The 12500-nt window shown below is 40.1% G+C and overlaps 1 pseudogene; it reads left to right on the forward strand.

Moving 5' to 3' along the window:
• Positions 1-9228: 9228 nt before the first annotated feature.
• LOC138022047 (uncharacterized) overlaps positions 9229-12500 on the forward strand; it is a 3455-nt pseudogene continuing 183 nt past the window's right edge.

The raw sequence follows: 12500 nt of genomic DNA on the forward strand, positions 1-12500 counted from the left end.
TGCGGTATGCTGTTCCTGGTTTCTCGATTTGTCCCCGTGATAGAGTATCGCGATGTGGTGGCGGAGTTTCAGTGTTTGTTAACGAAGGACTGAAATTGAAACGCATGGACGACCTGGAGAATTTGGATTTAGAAGTAATTTGGTTGGAAGTTTTCCCTTTTAAGTCGAACAGATCATTATTTATTTGTGGAATTAATCGCCCACGCTGGTATTCTTTAGCAGATGATATTCGCCTTGAAAAGAACATTGAACAAGCTTATCTTTTGAATAAAGAACTTATTTTACTTGGACACTGGAACATTAATGCAATTGATCGGCTTAAATTCAAAAAGCATCATCTCAGCAAAGGTTTAATGGCTATGAATCTAAATCAACCGTTGTGCTTGAAATAACACGTCTGGTGAGCGGAACGTGCCTGGACCATATCTATTCAAACCATTCCCATAGGATCCAAAATATTGTTTGTCCTGTTTTTGGACTTGCTGATCACTTACCTTTGTTTGCGGTGAGAAAATATAGTAATCAACGTGAACGTCCCATCACCAGAAAGATCAACAACTATATACAATACCGCAACATGAAAAGGTTTGATGCTGAACATTTTAAACAAACTCTAATACAGACCCCTTGGGATTCTGACTTTATTTTTGAGCAGGATATGACCAGGATGTTACCTATTCCCACCCTTGCTGCGTTCTAGAGGACCAACTATATCCATTGAAGTTCTTGTTCTTTTATTATTGGAATAGTCTGCATAGGTGCTCTGCATTTGGTGGCACGCTTAGATGTTTTCTGGCATGTTTCACAGGTTTTGCAGTACGTTGACACATATTTGTTCATCTTTGGCTAATAGAATCATTGTTTTATTCTTTGTAGGGTTTCTTCCTCTCGAGGTGGCCCGCTAGTGGAATGTCGTGAGATACTTTTAGGACATTTTGACATGACTTGAGTAACACGAGTTGCTGTATAGTCTCTGTAAGTTTCTTCTTGAATACTTGTTTGTACATGATACCATCTCTGTATACAATCTGTATATCATCATCTTTGCTCTGTTTAGTCTCTTGTATTCGTACGCTTTCCAAAGTTTCATCCATCTTCTGAAGTTTTTTTTAGTCTCTGGGTCCATCTCGTCTGTTTACTCTGTTTTCAACTCAGTCTTCGTAGTAGAATAAAGTTTTCTTTCTGTTTTTTTCTCACTTCGTGATTTGTTTACCATTCCTTCAGTTGGGGCTTCAATGAGGATGTCTATATCCATGTCTCCAAATTCTTGAGTAAACTCTGGGGTTTCCTTTTTTCCAACTTCAAATATAGTTGGCTGCACTTCACAGCTCTTTTCTTCTTTTCTGTCCCTCTTTCCCTGCTCCAATTCTCGATTTACTTATTATTACTTATTAAAACTGTTTTTGGGGATAGCTTTTCATTCTCTAAGAGGTCGTATAAAGCAGGAAAGTCATTTCCTAGTAGAGCATGTCTTTGGAGGTCCCTGCCAACTCCTACTACAGCTTCAAATGGTTCTCCGTTAATCTCACTGATGATTTCTTCTTTCCTTTCTTCGTCATGAGTGCGATATACTTTTCTATGTCAATTTTATCTTGTACAAAGGTTATGAAATCAGCAAACTGAGGTCTTTTATCATCTAAGGAATTAGTATAAAGAAATTATTTTCCGATTAAGGCTAATTGATTGAGGGTTAAACAAGATGACCAGTCGTCGAACACTCCATATATTATTTCATTTTTAGAAAGAGTAGATTTCTTTTCTGGTGATATCGAATTAAACCAAGTAGTAAACTCAGACCTGAACGATTTCGCAACGTAACACGAAAAGAGTAGATGAGAAATGGTTTGTTCGACATTAGTACAATATAGGCAGTAAGGGTGAGGTTTTTTCTTCATATTAATAGTATATTGTGGATATTATTTTGTACTGAAAAATGGATAGTTTCACTTCTTTCGTTACACGAAATGGCAAAGAGTAAACGCTGCATTAAAGCGCATTATATTAATCTTTTTCTCTGCGGTAGATGGGCACTGCTGTCGGCTAATCTGTGCTGTACACTGTCTTGCACGTGAGCTTATCGATCGCGAGTTGAGTGCTTGCAGGACATGTTGATGGTCGTCTCTTTTTAGGCTTTTTTCCCCCCACTGATCTGGTATAGCCGACAACAAGCTAAGGTAGTGCAGAAAATTACATTTAACTTTAAATTTTTGCACGCTCTAAGCGGCAAAAAAACTATTTCCTATGCTATTTACAAGGCAAGCAAGTTTACATATACCGACTTGATTCCAGATTCGATAATAAGCAGATGAATTGTTTATTCGTATAAAACGGTTATTCCAAATTATTTGATTTAAAATGTCTTCTTTATCTTGATGCGTTGTACAGTTTAATTATTGCCAGTACATTAATATATCTCGATAGAATTTCGGTAAGTGTTCATTGATACATAAATATCTGAGGTCATAGTTACATTAAAAGAGAAGTTTTCCTCTTACGTTCGAAAGCAAGGATAGTGGAATAAGTTTCCATGGTCCACTCTTGTCAGAGCACAAGGGCTTTACCCATGTTATTTTCAGAGCTTTGTCAAATAATGAAAAGTCAAAAATGCCAAGTCCTTCTTCATTCTTACCTTTCGTGATTTTTTTTTTAAGATTTGGATTTTTTCCTTTTCAGATATAATTATATATTATTTTGTTGACTTCAGCAGTAAAACTAGGTGGAGTGTCCAGTATGTTGCAAACAAACGTTAATTTTGATAATGCGACGGTTTTAACGATATTGATTCTGCCATAAATTGATATGTCCCTAGAGGACCAGATGTTTAATAATTATTGGAGTGGGCTTAAGTTATCAAAGAAGTTCTTTTTGGTGCCGTTTTTCACTGTATGAGAAGTACACTCTAAGGGCGTAAATAGGTTCATCGCTACGTTTTAAGTTTAGCACTGAGTCTTTTCTGTGGCGCAAAGATCCAAGCCATAACAATCCCGATTTGGATTGCTTTAATTTAAGACCAGAGCAGCTTTCAAATTGGCTTAATAGATGAAAGAGATTATGCACTGACTGTATACCCTTTACAAAAACTGTCGTATCATCCGCGTATTGGGAAATTTTGACTGTATGCATTTCGTTAATCGGAATTTCTTTGATCTCATTAGAGCGTTTTATAGCATTGCTTAACATTTCTGTGTCAGTTACAAACAGGATACCAGAAAGAGGGCAACCTTGTCTGACTCCTCTACCTACCATTGTAGGTTACAGAGATTAGTTGCGAAACCGTTGTTAAAGACGCAACCTATATAGAGATGTCGTTATACAGGACCGTGACCCACTTTCGTGATTGTGGACCAAAGTTGAACACTTTTAGGGATTTTTGCAAGTATTTCCATTCAATGGAATCAAAAGCTTTCTCAAAGTCTAGGAAAACGGCCAGGCCTGGAATATTTTTCACTTTAGTAAAAGACATATTATCGGATATCATTCTAATGCCTTCCCCAATAAATCTTCCTCTGATATATCCTGCAGTTTCATGACTTCTGCTGTTGGATAATCGGAGTTATGGTCATGGATACATCGAAGATGCGTGCATTCACGATGATCGATCTTCTTTGGGTCCACCAAGTCGCTTTGGACCAGAGTCATGTCGCATCCCGAATCCAGAATCATTTCAACGTTCTGTCCAGGTATTATGAAGTCTGTGTAAAGGCACTTGTCGTTCCTCTTTGACAGATATTCCGTCCTTTTTACTTTTGGGCAGAATCTCTCAAGATAACCTTGTTCGTTATTACATCCTCTGCATCTGATGGGTGGTCCACTTCGACGTCTCCTTGATAACATGTTGCTGTTTTTTGATGATTATTAGCCTATTTCTCTTCCCCCTTATCGTTGGAAACTGCTGCTGGCTTTTCAGGGTACATCTTTGGTCTTCTCTGAAAATCATTCTGAATCCCCTGTACGTGCATCAAAATAGCCATAAGCAAGCTCTGCAGCTTCAACACCAGTCTTTGGTCTATGCTCTCTAAACCATATTTGTACTCCAGGGGGCATCGTGTCTACCAACTGTTCCATAATGATTGCTTCTGTGACCTCCTCAACTGTCTTTCGGTCCGGTTTTGTCTATTTTCTAAACAAGTCCTCTAGGCTAACACACATTTCTTTGTAACTCTCTTCTCCTAATTTCTTTGTCAATCTAAATCGTTGCCTATATGTTTCTTCTGCTATGTTGTGCCTCTTTAGTATAGCCTCTTTGACTTTCTCACAATCGTTGCTTTCCATAATTGACATGGTAGCATAAGAAGCTTGGGCTTTACCAGTCAAACAAGGTACCAACTTTACTACCCATTTCCCTTTTGGCCATTCAAAGGTATTTGCTGTTCGTTCAAATGTAGTAAGATAGTTTTCGACATCATCGGTTGGGTTAAGCTTGGTCATGTTTACTTCCTTCAACTTCATCACATTTTCTAACCTTTGCAATTCCTCTTTTCTCTGTACCTGAATTTGCTCAAGTCGTTCTCTGTTTTCTTTGCGTTCTAATTCTAGTCTTTGTTTCTCATCCTGTCGTGCTCTCTCCAACCAGTCCCTTTCTTCACGACGTTCTTTCTCTAGTCTTTCTTGCCTTTCTATGTCTAGTCTTCTATCCCTCTCATATCTTTCCTTTTCTTCTCTTCTTTCTCTTTCGTATCTTTCCTTTTCCTCCCTTCGTTCTTTTGGTAACATAAACTACACACATTTTATAAATCTGTCTTTCCTGATTATTTCAGTTTTGAGTTTACTTTCCTTTAAACTGTCTTTCTCTTTCTTTTGGATTCTTCCAAATCTTCGTTTTCGTTTTCTTCCTGGAATTCTTTTCCAGATCTGGTTTTTGATTTTGCTTTAGCCATTTCTTCGTCGGTCTTGTCTACTCGTTCGTTCTGCTATGCAATCCAAATATGTCACGAACTGGACACTTGACAAAAGGTCTTCACATTAATTTCTCGTCTTGATTCTTTATTTCTCTTTGAGACTTCTTGATTCCTGGATCTTGTAATAACTCTGAACTCTCTAAGCACTCTTACTGCAACTACTCCGGTAAGAACTCTCCCTCTCTCCTTTTCAAAAATATCCGAAAATAAAAGTCCAGCAAAAATATCATGCTAGACGGTAAGGTGATGCGCAATGATTCCACACCAAATGAACAGCAACAAATAAAAAGCCGTCTATGTCGAATTTTACCCGTTAATTTACTGAGAGTTCTTTCAACATAATTTATGGCAACTTTCCATCGAAAAGCAGCGCCGGTGAGCCTTCAGAAGCCCAACAACCGAAGACATCGTACTTGAGCATGGATAGTATTCTTAGCGTCTTATGTCGGAAGGGAGAAGAATTGCTTTCCCTAAACTTTACTTTGGAGAACCTTGAATTTACTACATTTCAAAGTTAATCGCTTTCTCCTTGTGTGAAAGAGCAACAGATGATCCCAGGACAAAGGAAGCGATGTCACCGAAGGAAGATTCAAGCGAATGTAATTCGCCAGTGATTCACCACACGCCTCACAGTTCGAAATCAAAAGTCTTCAAGACTACCGCAGATGATGATGGAAGCAAGGCATACATGCTTGGTATTTAATCCTTAATTTCTGGTGAAACGACAGTGGGAAACAATCCTCTTTGCAAAGCCAACTGTTGCTTGATTATTTTGGCCATCTTTGAATCGGAAGAATCGGAGAATAATTTCAAAAGCGTGTTACGTGTAAGGTGAAATCGTAGAAATGGAAAATGAAAATCTAAAGCAAATTGAAGACGTCAATGGTAAAGTAGGTAGAATCGGAGGCTTTACTCGTAAAATAGGTAAGAAATCTTAGTGGTATAAAATCGGAAAATAGAACCTGTAAATGGCTGTATACTATTTCTGCGATTTAGCGATAATCGCAACATCCTTGCGGTATGACATGATAATAATCACGGTTGGCACAGCAGCGTCGATAACATTTGTCACAACAGTGAAACTTAGATTAGTAAAGCTTTTAATGAAACCGCTGGGCAGAATGGCCAAAACATCTTCGTTGCTTTTCAAGAAGAGCGAATGCGGCTCCTGTTCTTGTTTTAAAGGAGGCAGTGTGGCAAAAAAGGAGGCAGTGTGGCCCAGTGGTTAGGGCGCTTGCCTTGAGATCCGGAGATCCCGGGTTCAAGATCCGCTCTGACCATTCGGTGAATTTGATCCTGGTAGTCCCTGGTTCAACTTCCCAGCTGCACTTGTAAATAACCAACTGGTTTGCCTCCGGGCAGTTGGGATTCTGTTCCGTCATTTCGTTGTGTTTCATTGGCCCTGAAAAGCCCCTATGGGGAGAGGTCAATTAAGTATGTATTGTAAATTCTTATCGTAAACGGCCTCCAAATTACCGCGAATTTAGAGTTGATTGACACTTATCAAAGTCGGCGTCATCGCTTCGCGGAGCGCCGGGGTTCCAAAACGCAATATAAAACCATTGCAGTCTCTAGTTTCACTCGAAACCAACGCCCGCGGTATTAGCGACCCGCAGTTTCAGCCATTAAAGGGCCACCGACAACCACAAGTCTTTGCGGGCGTGCAAGCTATCGGCGCCATTTTCTGTAATACAGAAACTAGTATTTCTCGAAAAGTCAAATTCCATCGCCTCATATCGTCGTGTTTTGGATGCCCAGTAGCTTCAAACTTTGTTAATATTTTCCTTAATGTTTCAATATTGTATTTTTGGCGCTATGTGGGTGTTGTGTTCGCAACTCACCACTCTGCTTGAAGGCACTTGCGAAGTTTCCCCGACATTGCCAATGCTCCTACTAGCTATAGGAGAGCCATAGCGGTTGACAGGTCGTTCTTCACAATCGGTATCGGCACTATTCGCCGTGACATCTAAAAGACTTTCTTCCATCGTCTCGTTTCTCTCTCACACGTGTTTCTGAAGCGAACCGGCCGATTCGATTGCCCGGATAATAACAACAACAAAGGCGCGCAAAGGACACTGGTTGTCGGTGGCCCTTTAAAGTTCAACGTACGCGTTCGTTTCCCCGATTCTAGAGCAAACGAGATGCTTCCGTGAAGCATACACTGGGTTGCCTGTGGTATGTGTTACAGAAAATCAGAAGGCACTGAATTGTGTGGTATTGAACTACAGCATTCCAGTCTCTGAAGAATAACAAATAAAAGAGAAGCGAGAAACATTGGCTTCTGGGCTGACATGTTGATAATTTTCAAGTTCCGTCACAACTTCTTTTCCCCACAAGTTTAAGCGTGCCCTCTGAGCATCTCACAGCTTTGTAATACCAAAGTTCACTGAAGTTAACCCTGTCCGGCGGGATTAGTGTTTGGATGGGAGACCAAAACAATATACCCCTAATAAAACAGAAGCATCGGACCGAAAATATTATTAACGCTAACAAATGCGAACTCAGCAAGGTACACATTTTGTTAGCTTGCTTTATGCAAAACAAGAACATCATTCTAAGAGCTTATTCTCCGCAAAAAGTAGGTTCTGGAGGTAATTTTGAGAGTGGAAATCAAGGTTACGCGGCAGACGGCAAATACAAACTCACGATTTAATTAAGTTAACACCAGAAAGACGCTAACCTCATTTTGATAAGAAAATGCTTTACTATTGCCATAAAAACTATCCAGTTAAGCTCGCATATCATAAAACATGATGAATTCATAAAGGCCACCTTTTCCAGCGAACAATTTTTTGAAACAAACAACATATTTGCTATTAGAGGCAAAACCCCCTTCCTATTTCATTACGTGCGTTAAGAGAAGAAACTCAATCGTGTCAAATATGCGCAATATTGCAACAAACTAAATTTCAGGATCCAACCGTTTCCATGAAGAACCTTTCCTTGAATAATGAAGCATAAAATACACGACAAGCTTTCTTTCAAATAATTTTTGGCTGTCACATTTCAAATTATTTTTTTTTACCTGAAGACTGTGGAGAGTTGATCACAGATCCACTTAAGGTGTTCGATTCGTTCTCTGTCTTTGTTGAACCCATAAGTTACCAGAGAATTTTCCATTTGGTTTCAGTGTTCTACATAACAACACCCTTCGTAGAAATGCAGCTCACTTTGATTTCGGCTCGACGGGCGACAGATTGTTTTCGAAGTCCATTACTTGTCGCTTTTAAGATTCCACCGCCTGTCTTGTTCAGTATCCAAATGACTTGCCATTATTAAGCTTCATAAGGGTATATTTTGTTCAAAGATCCACTAAATCGCCATTCGCGTTACATGACTTTCGACGCCATTGCCGGTTAAGTTTATCATTCTACTGTGTCCACCAGAGAAATCTACGCATTTCCACTATCCTCTCTATCCTAAGGAAATACGAGCAGAAGGCTCTATGCACAAAGACGCCACTTAGCAGGGGAGTGACAGGCAAGACTTTTACCGACACGGAAAAAAAAGTAAAAATAATAAAAATTAAACAAACAAATCCCACCCATTTTCCGACTGGGATTGCCATACGGCAACCCAGTAAAGAGAGATTGCTCGCGGTCTAATCGCAGACCGTTGCACATCATTTGGAAACCAGGCTTTACCCATGATTCACTCAAGAGCGTGAACTGGTCTATTCCGCAACATAAAGTTATGCTCACCGGCGCCGGCTCCTGTGCTTTGAAGAAATTACTTGTCCATACACAGCGCATCATGAGAAGTTCGCATCGAAAGTCACTGTTTAGCACAGAGTATCTAGCATGTTATTCCTTTGCGTGTTCCAGAACTAGAAATGAACTGTTTTATGGAACGGAAGTCACGCAAACTACTGATCGTTCCATACGAAGAGCAGAGGCTCCTACCTTTATCTAACTCATAAGTTAATAACCTAGCTGACATCGCAAATGTACTTCGAAAGTAAGACTATTTGACCCAATCTGCAGTCAGCTTCAAGCAACCGCTTCGTAGTGCAAACGTAAACACTGCTCTATGTATCGAATATTTTACTCTGTTTTCAACTGAGTTTCGGTTTTCTACTGAATCGGAAGTATTAAGACCTAACCCCTAAAATTTTTTTTTGCTGAAAAAAATCTTCATGCTTTTGTGAGTATTTCTTCGAAAAAATTGTTGGATTTGGTCAAATCCTTGAATTTTTATGCCCCGTTGAAGTCGAGTTCCGAATGGACCACAACCGCGTAAATGGGGATCTGGGCATCGTAGAGTTGTGACGTCACTTCGAGAAGACGCTCAAGCAATTCTCCGCCACTCGTCGATCTGCAAAAGCCTTTCTAGCACGAAAATTCATTCTATTTGGTCTTCATAGCCTCTGCAATTCAAGTGAAAATTACAATGTCTTCCAAATCATCGGACTTGGAGACGAGCTTCAACTCAGACGACTCGGAAAGGAATTTTATCACTGGATACGAAGTTGAAGACGAAGGACATTCATCCCACGTCTCACCACGATCACCAGAAACCTCGAGCGATTCAAGCGATGACGATGCTGCTTATACTGACGAGCCACTGGCTGATGCAGAATGGATAAAAAAATACCAGGAAGAAATGAAGGCTAACGAAGAGCTCAAACGAAGCCTTAAGGACCGGTTACAGGGCAATGTAGAACTGAAGGAATGGTGAGCTTTGCGTGTTTTCCCCTTATTTACATTGTCGCGTGAGCTTTACTTATGCATTTAATACACGTGTTGGCACGCTTGCTTCTGGCCCTATTTTGTATGTATTTCTTCGATTAATTTTCTGCTAACATAATGGAAATTGCAACGTCGCTTTGTTACAAAACATCAGTGAATGTTATTGCTGTTGTGAACTGGAAGGCTGCGAAGAATCGATTAAGAGTGATCTTGTCCTAAAAGATCTTGCCGCTGATGTTAACCTGACCTGTATCACTGAACACCCTGGATTTCAACCCGTTTGTCTTAAGAAGTGGATTCTGAGATTAGCAGCGGACAAGTTCAAAACCAAAGGGAAGGAAAGGTATCGGCAGACGGGAAGCGAAGAAAGGTGAGCAATATTGGCAAGATTTCCGCACAGGTCCCTACTTCATTATGCATACGGTCCTTTGTTTCAAGAAAACAATTGCGATAACAATAGACGTCCATTGGGAGTGTAGCGCTTTGTTTGGTCTTCTTAGAGGTTTTTTTTCTAAGTCTATATGGACTTAAAAAAATCGGTAAAATTAGGGTTAGGGTTGGGTTGACGAAGTTTAGGCGATGGTTAACTGTGAGATGATGATAACCCTCGTCTTGTAGGCAATTGTAAGCTTTCCACATGTTGCTCATCACGCGTGTTCCAGACAATATTTGAGCGCGGATAATTCGCAAGAGTGCCTCTTTATCCCTGCGCTCTACCGGAACAAGGAAGCAGGCCTTGGTTTCGCGGCAAATGCCACCAAAGACCCACTGTCCTTCGATGTAGCGACCTTTGTGATACTTCATCTTGCCAAACTTGGACTCATCAATCTCAACAGTTGTACCAGGACCGCCTATTGGCCTCGCATTCTATCTGCACAAACCTCCCGGCAATAGTTATATCAATCCATCACCGTTTCTGTAGAGGTTGTTTCTTCATCTAACGAGGTTTCGTTCCATGCTTGTGTTGTGGTTAATTTATGCGCCCAAGCGTAAGTTAGGGCTAATATTTTTTCAAGGGAAAGCTTACTACCAGAAAACCATGACTTCTGGCGGATTGAAGTTTGTCCATTGCAGTTTTTTCTAGAGCATCGCCAAACAAATCCATCTCCCGATGCAGTTCGTCTTTGCCATTTGAGTGCGTTTCCGCATTGACGACGAGAGTAGATTGTGCTCTTTGCACCACTCTATGCACCGCTCGTGATCGGCTAAGAGTCGGGATAGTTTCCATAAGTTTAAAGTTTCTTGAGCGGTGGCCATTCTAGTTTAAACTTCACAGTTTGATGGTTTGATGAAAGAGAGGGTTTAACGTCGACTAAGATTTTTATACTGCAATAAATCGTGCATAAAAAAATAGGATGCCCCAATCACAAGGAGGTAAACTCTTCCGTGCAGTGTTCTTTTAAGTGTGCAGCACGGGCGATGAAAAAAACAAGCAATTCAGACATTCACAAATATACTCGATTAACCTCCAAAAGAATTTTACTGGGTTCAACCTTAAGCCTAAAGGGTTACGGTTAGCATTATTAAGGGGTGACGTTGTTTCAAAAGAAGCAAAATCAGTGCATTTGTTGGTGGTACGGAGTTCAAGGCAGACTGCGGGAGAAAAAAGGACAGAAAAGGCCGAGCGGGATCTGGAATAGAAAGACAGGACAAAGGAATCGAAAGAGGAAAGCTGGGACGAAAAGAAAAAAGCGCAATGTGAGCAAAAAGGGCAAAGAAAAGAGAGAGGGAGAAAAAAAGAGAGGGAGGGAGCGAGAGAGAGAGAATGAGATCCACTTTTGATCATACCGAAAGTACAAATTAGCCATGTATATATTCTATTCCCTTGGGTATACGCATTGTTCTACAAAACAATGGCGCGAATGCATAATTAATTTATTCTGCATGCATAATGAAGTAGGGACCTGTACGGAAATCATTCCGCAATGTTTACTACTGGTTGGTGTTATTCCTTTTCGTGTCTACCAAAACATATCTCACCTGAATTTTCATACATTGGGATATTGTTTATGCGTCAGTCTTCAAACGAGACTATATCAAACTTCATAACTTGAAAAAGTGGCTTTTGTCGCCTGCCTGTGGTCTGTCGTTTGACTTTGTTGAGAGTCTAGGGGAAACCACCAAAGGACACCCACCAGAGATGCTGAAGGTTGCATTATTAATAATATCCTGCTAAAGTCAACCTCTCTCTTTGATCTCTTGCAGTTTCTTACGAAGTGTTGCATATAGAGAGTTTTCTAGGCTGGTGTATGGCCTTCTGGGAAAGAAACGGGTTCCCTTGCCGGCCTGTGCTTATACTGCGATTAGAAAAGCGTTCCCTGTCAGTAAGGAGGATGAATTCACAGGCTTTGACCTCGATGAGGAAAACTAGCTGTGCCATTTTACTTGTTCTACAATGAACATGATGCACTCTTACAAACTGTCATACAAGTACAGTAAGAACACAATTTAACAAATTTTCAAATGTTTTATTACGTGTAAAATAAGGCTCAGTTGTTATCAGGTGTACAATGCACTCTATTCAGCAGATGACCATTCCACTACTTCTACCATAATTTATACAATTTCATCAGTGATGTCCATCTCTTTTTTGTATCTCAGTAGTTTGGAAATCCTACATTGTAAGCAGTGTTATTTATTTGATGTAACTTGCACATTATTTCCAGTGAGATAAGCCAGTGATGTCCAATTAAATTTAAGAAAAAAATCTTGCTTTCAAACCTGTGACAATGTAGTTACAGTTGCTATTATGCATGTCACCATCAGAAAAACTTCTCCCCAAAGATGAACCCCTGGCCCTGGTTGTTCAAAAGCTGGATAAAGCTACATGTATCCACCCGAAAAATCGCTATACAACAGATAAGTGTTAGTAAAACATACTATGCTATCCACTGGATAGCAATTTATTGGTGGG

This window comes from Montipora capricornis, chromosome 10 (genome assembly GCF_036669925.1).
Source record: "Montipora capricornis isolate CH-2021 chromosome 10, ASM3666992v2, whole genome shotgun sequence".
NCBI classification, from domain to species: domain Eukaryota; kingdom Metazoa; phylum Cnidaria; class Anthozoa; order Scleractinia; family Acroporidae; genus Montipora; species Montipora capricornis.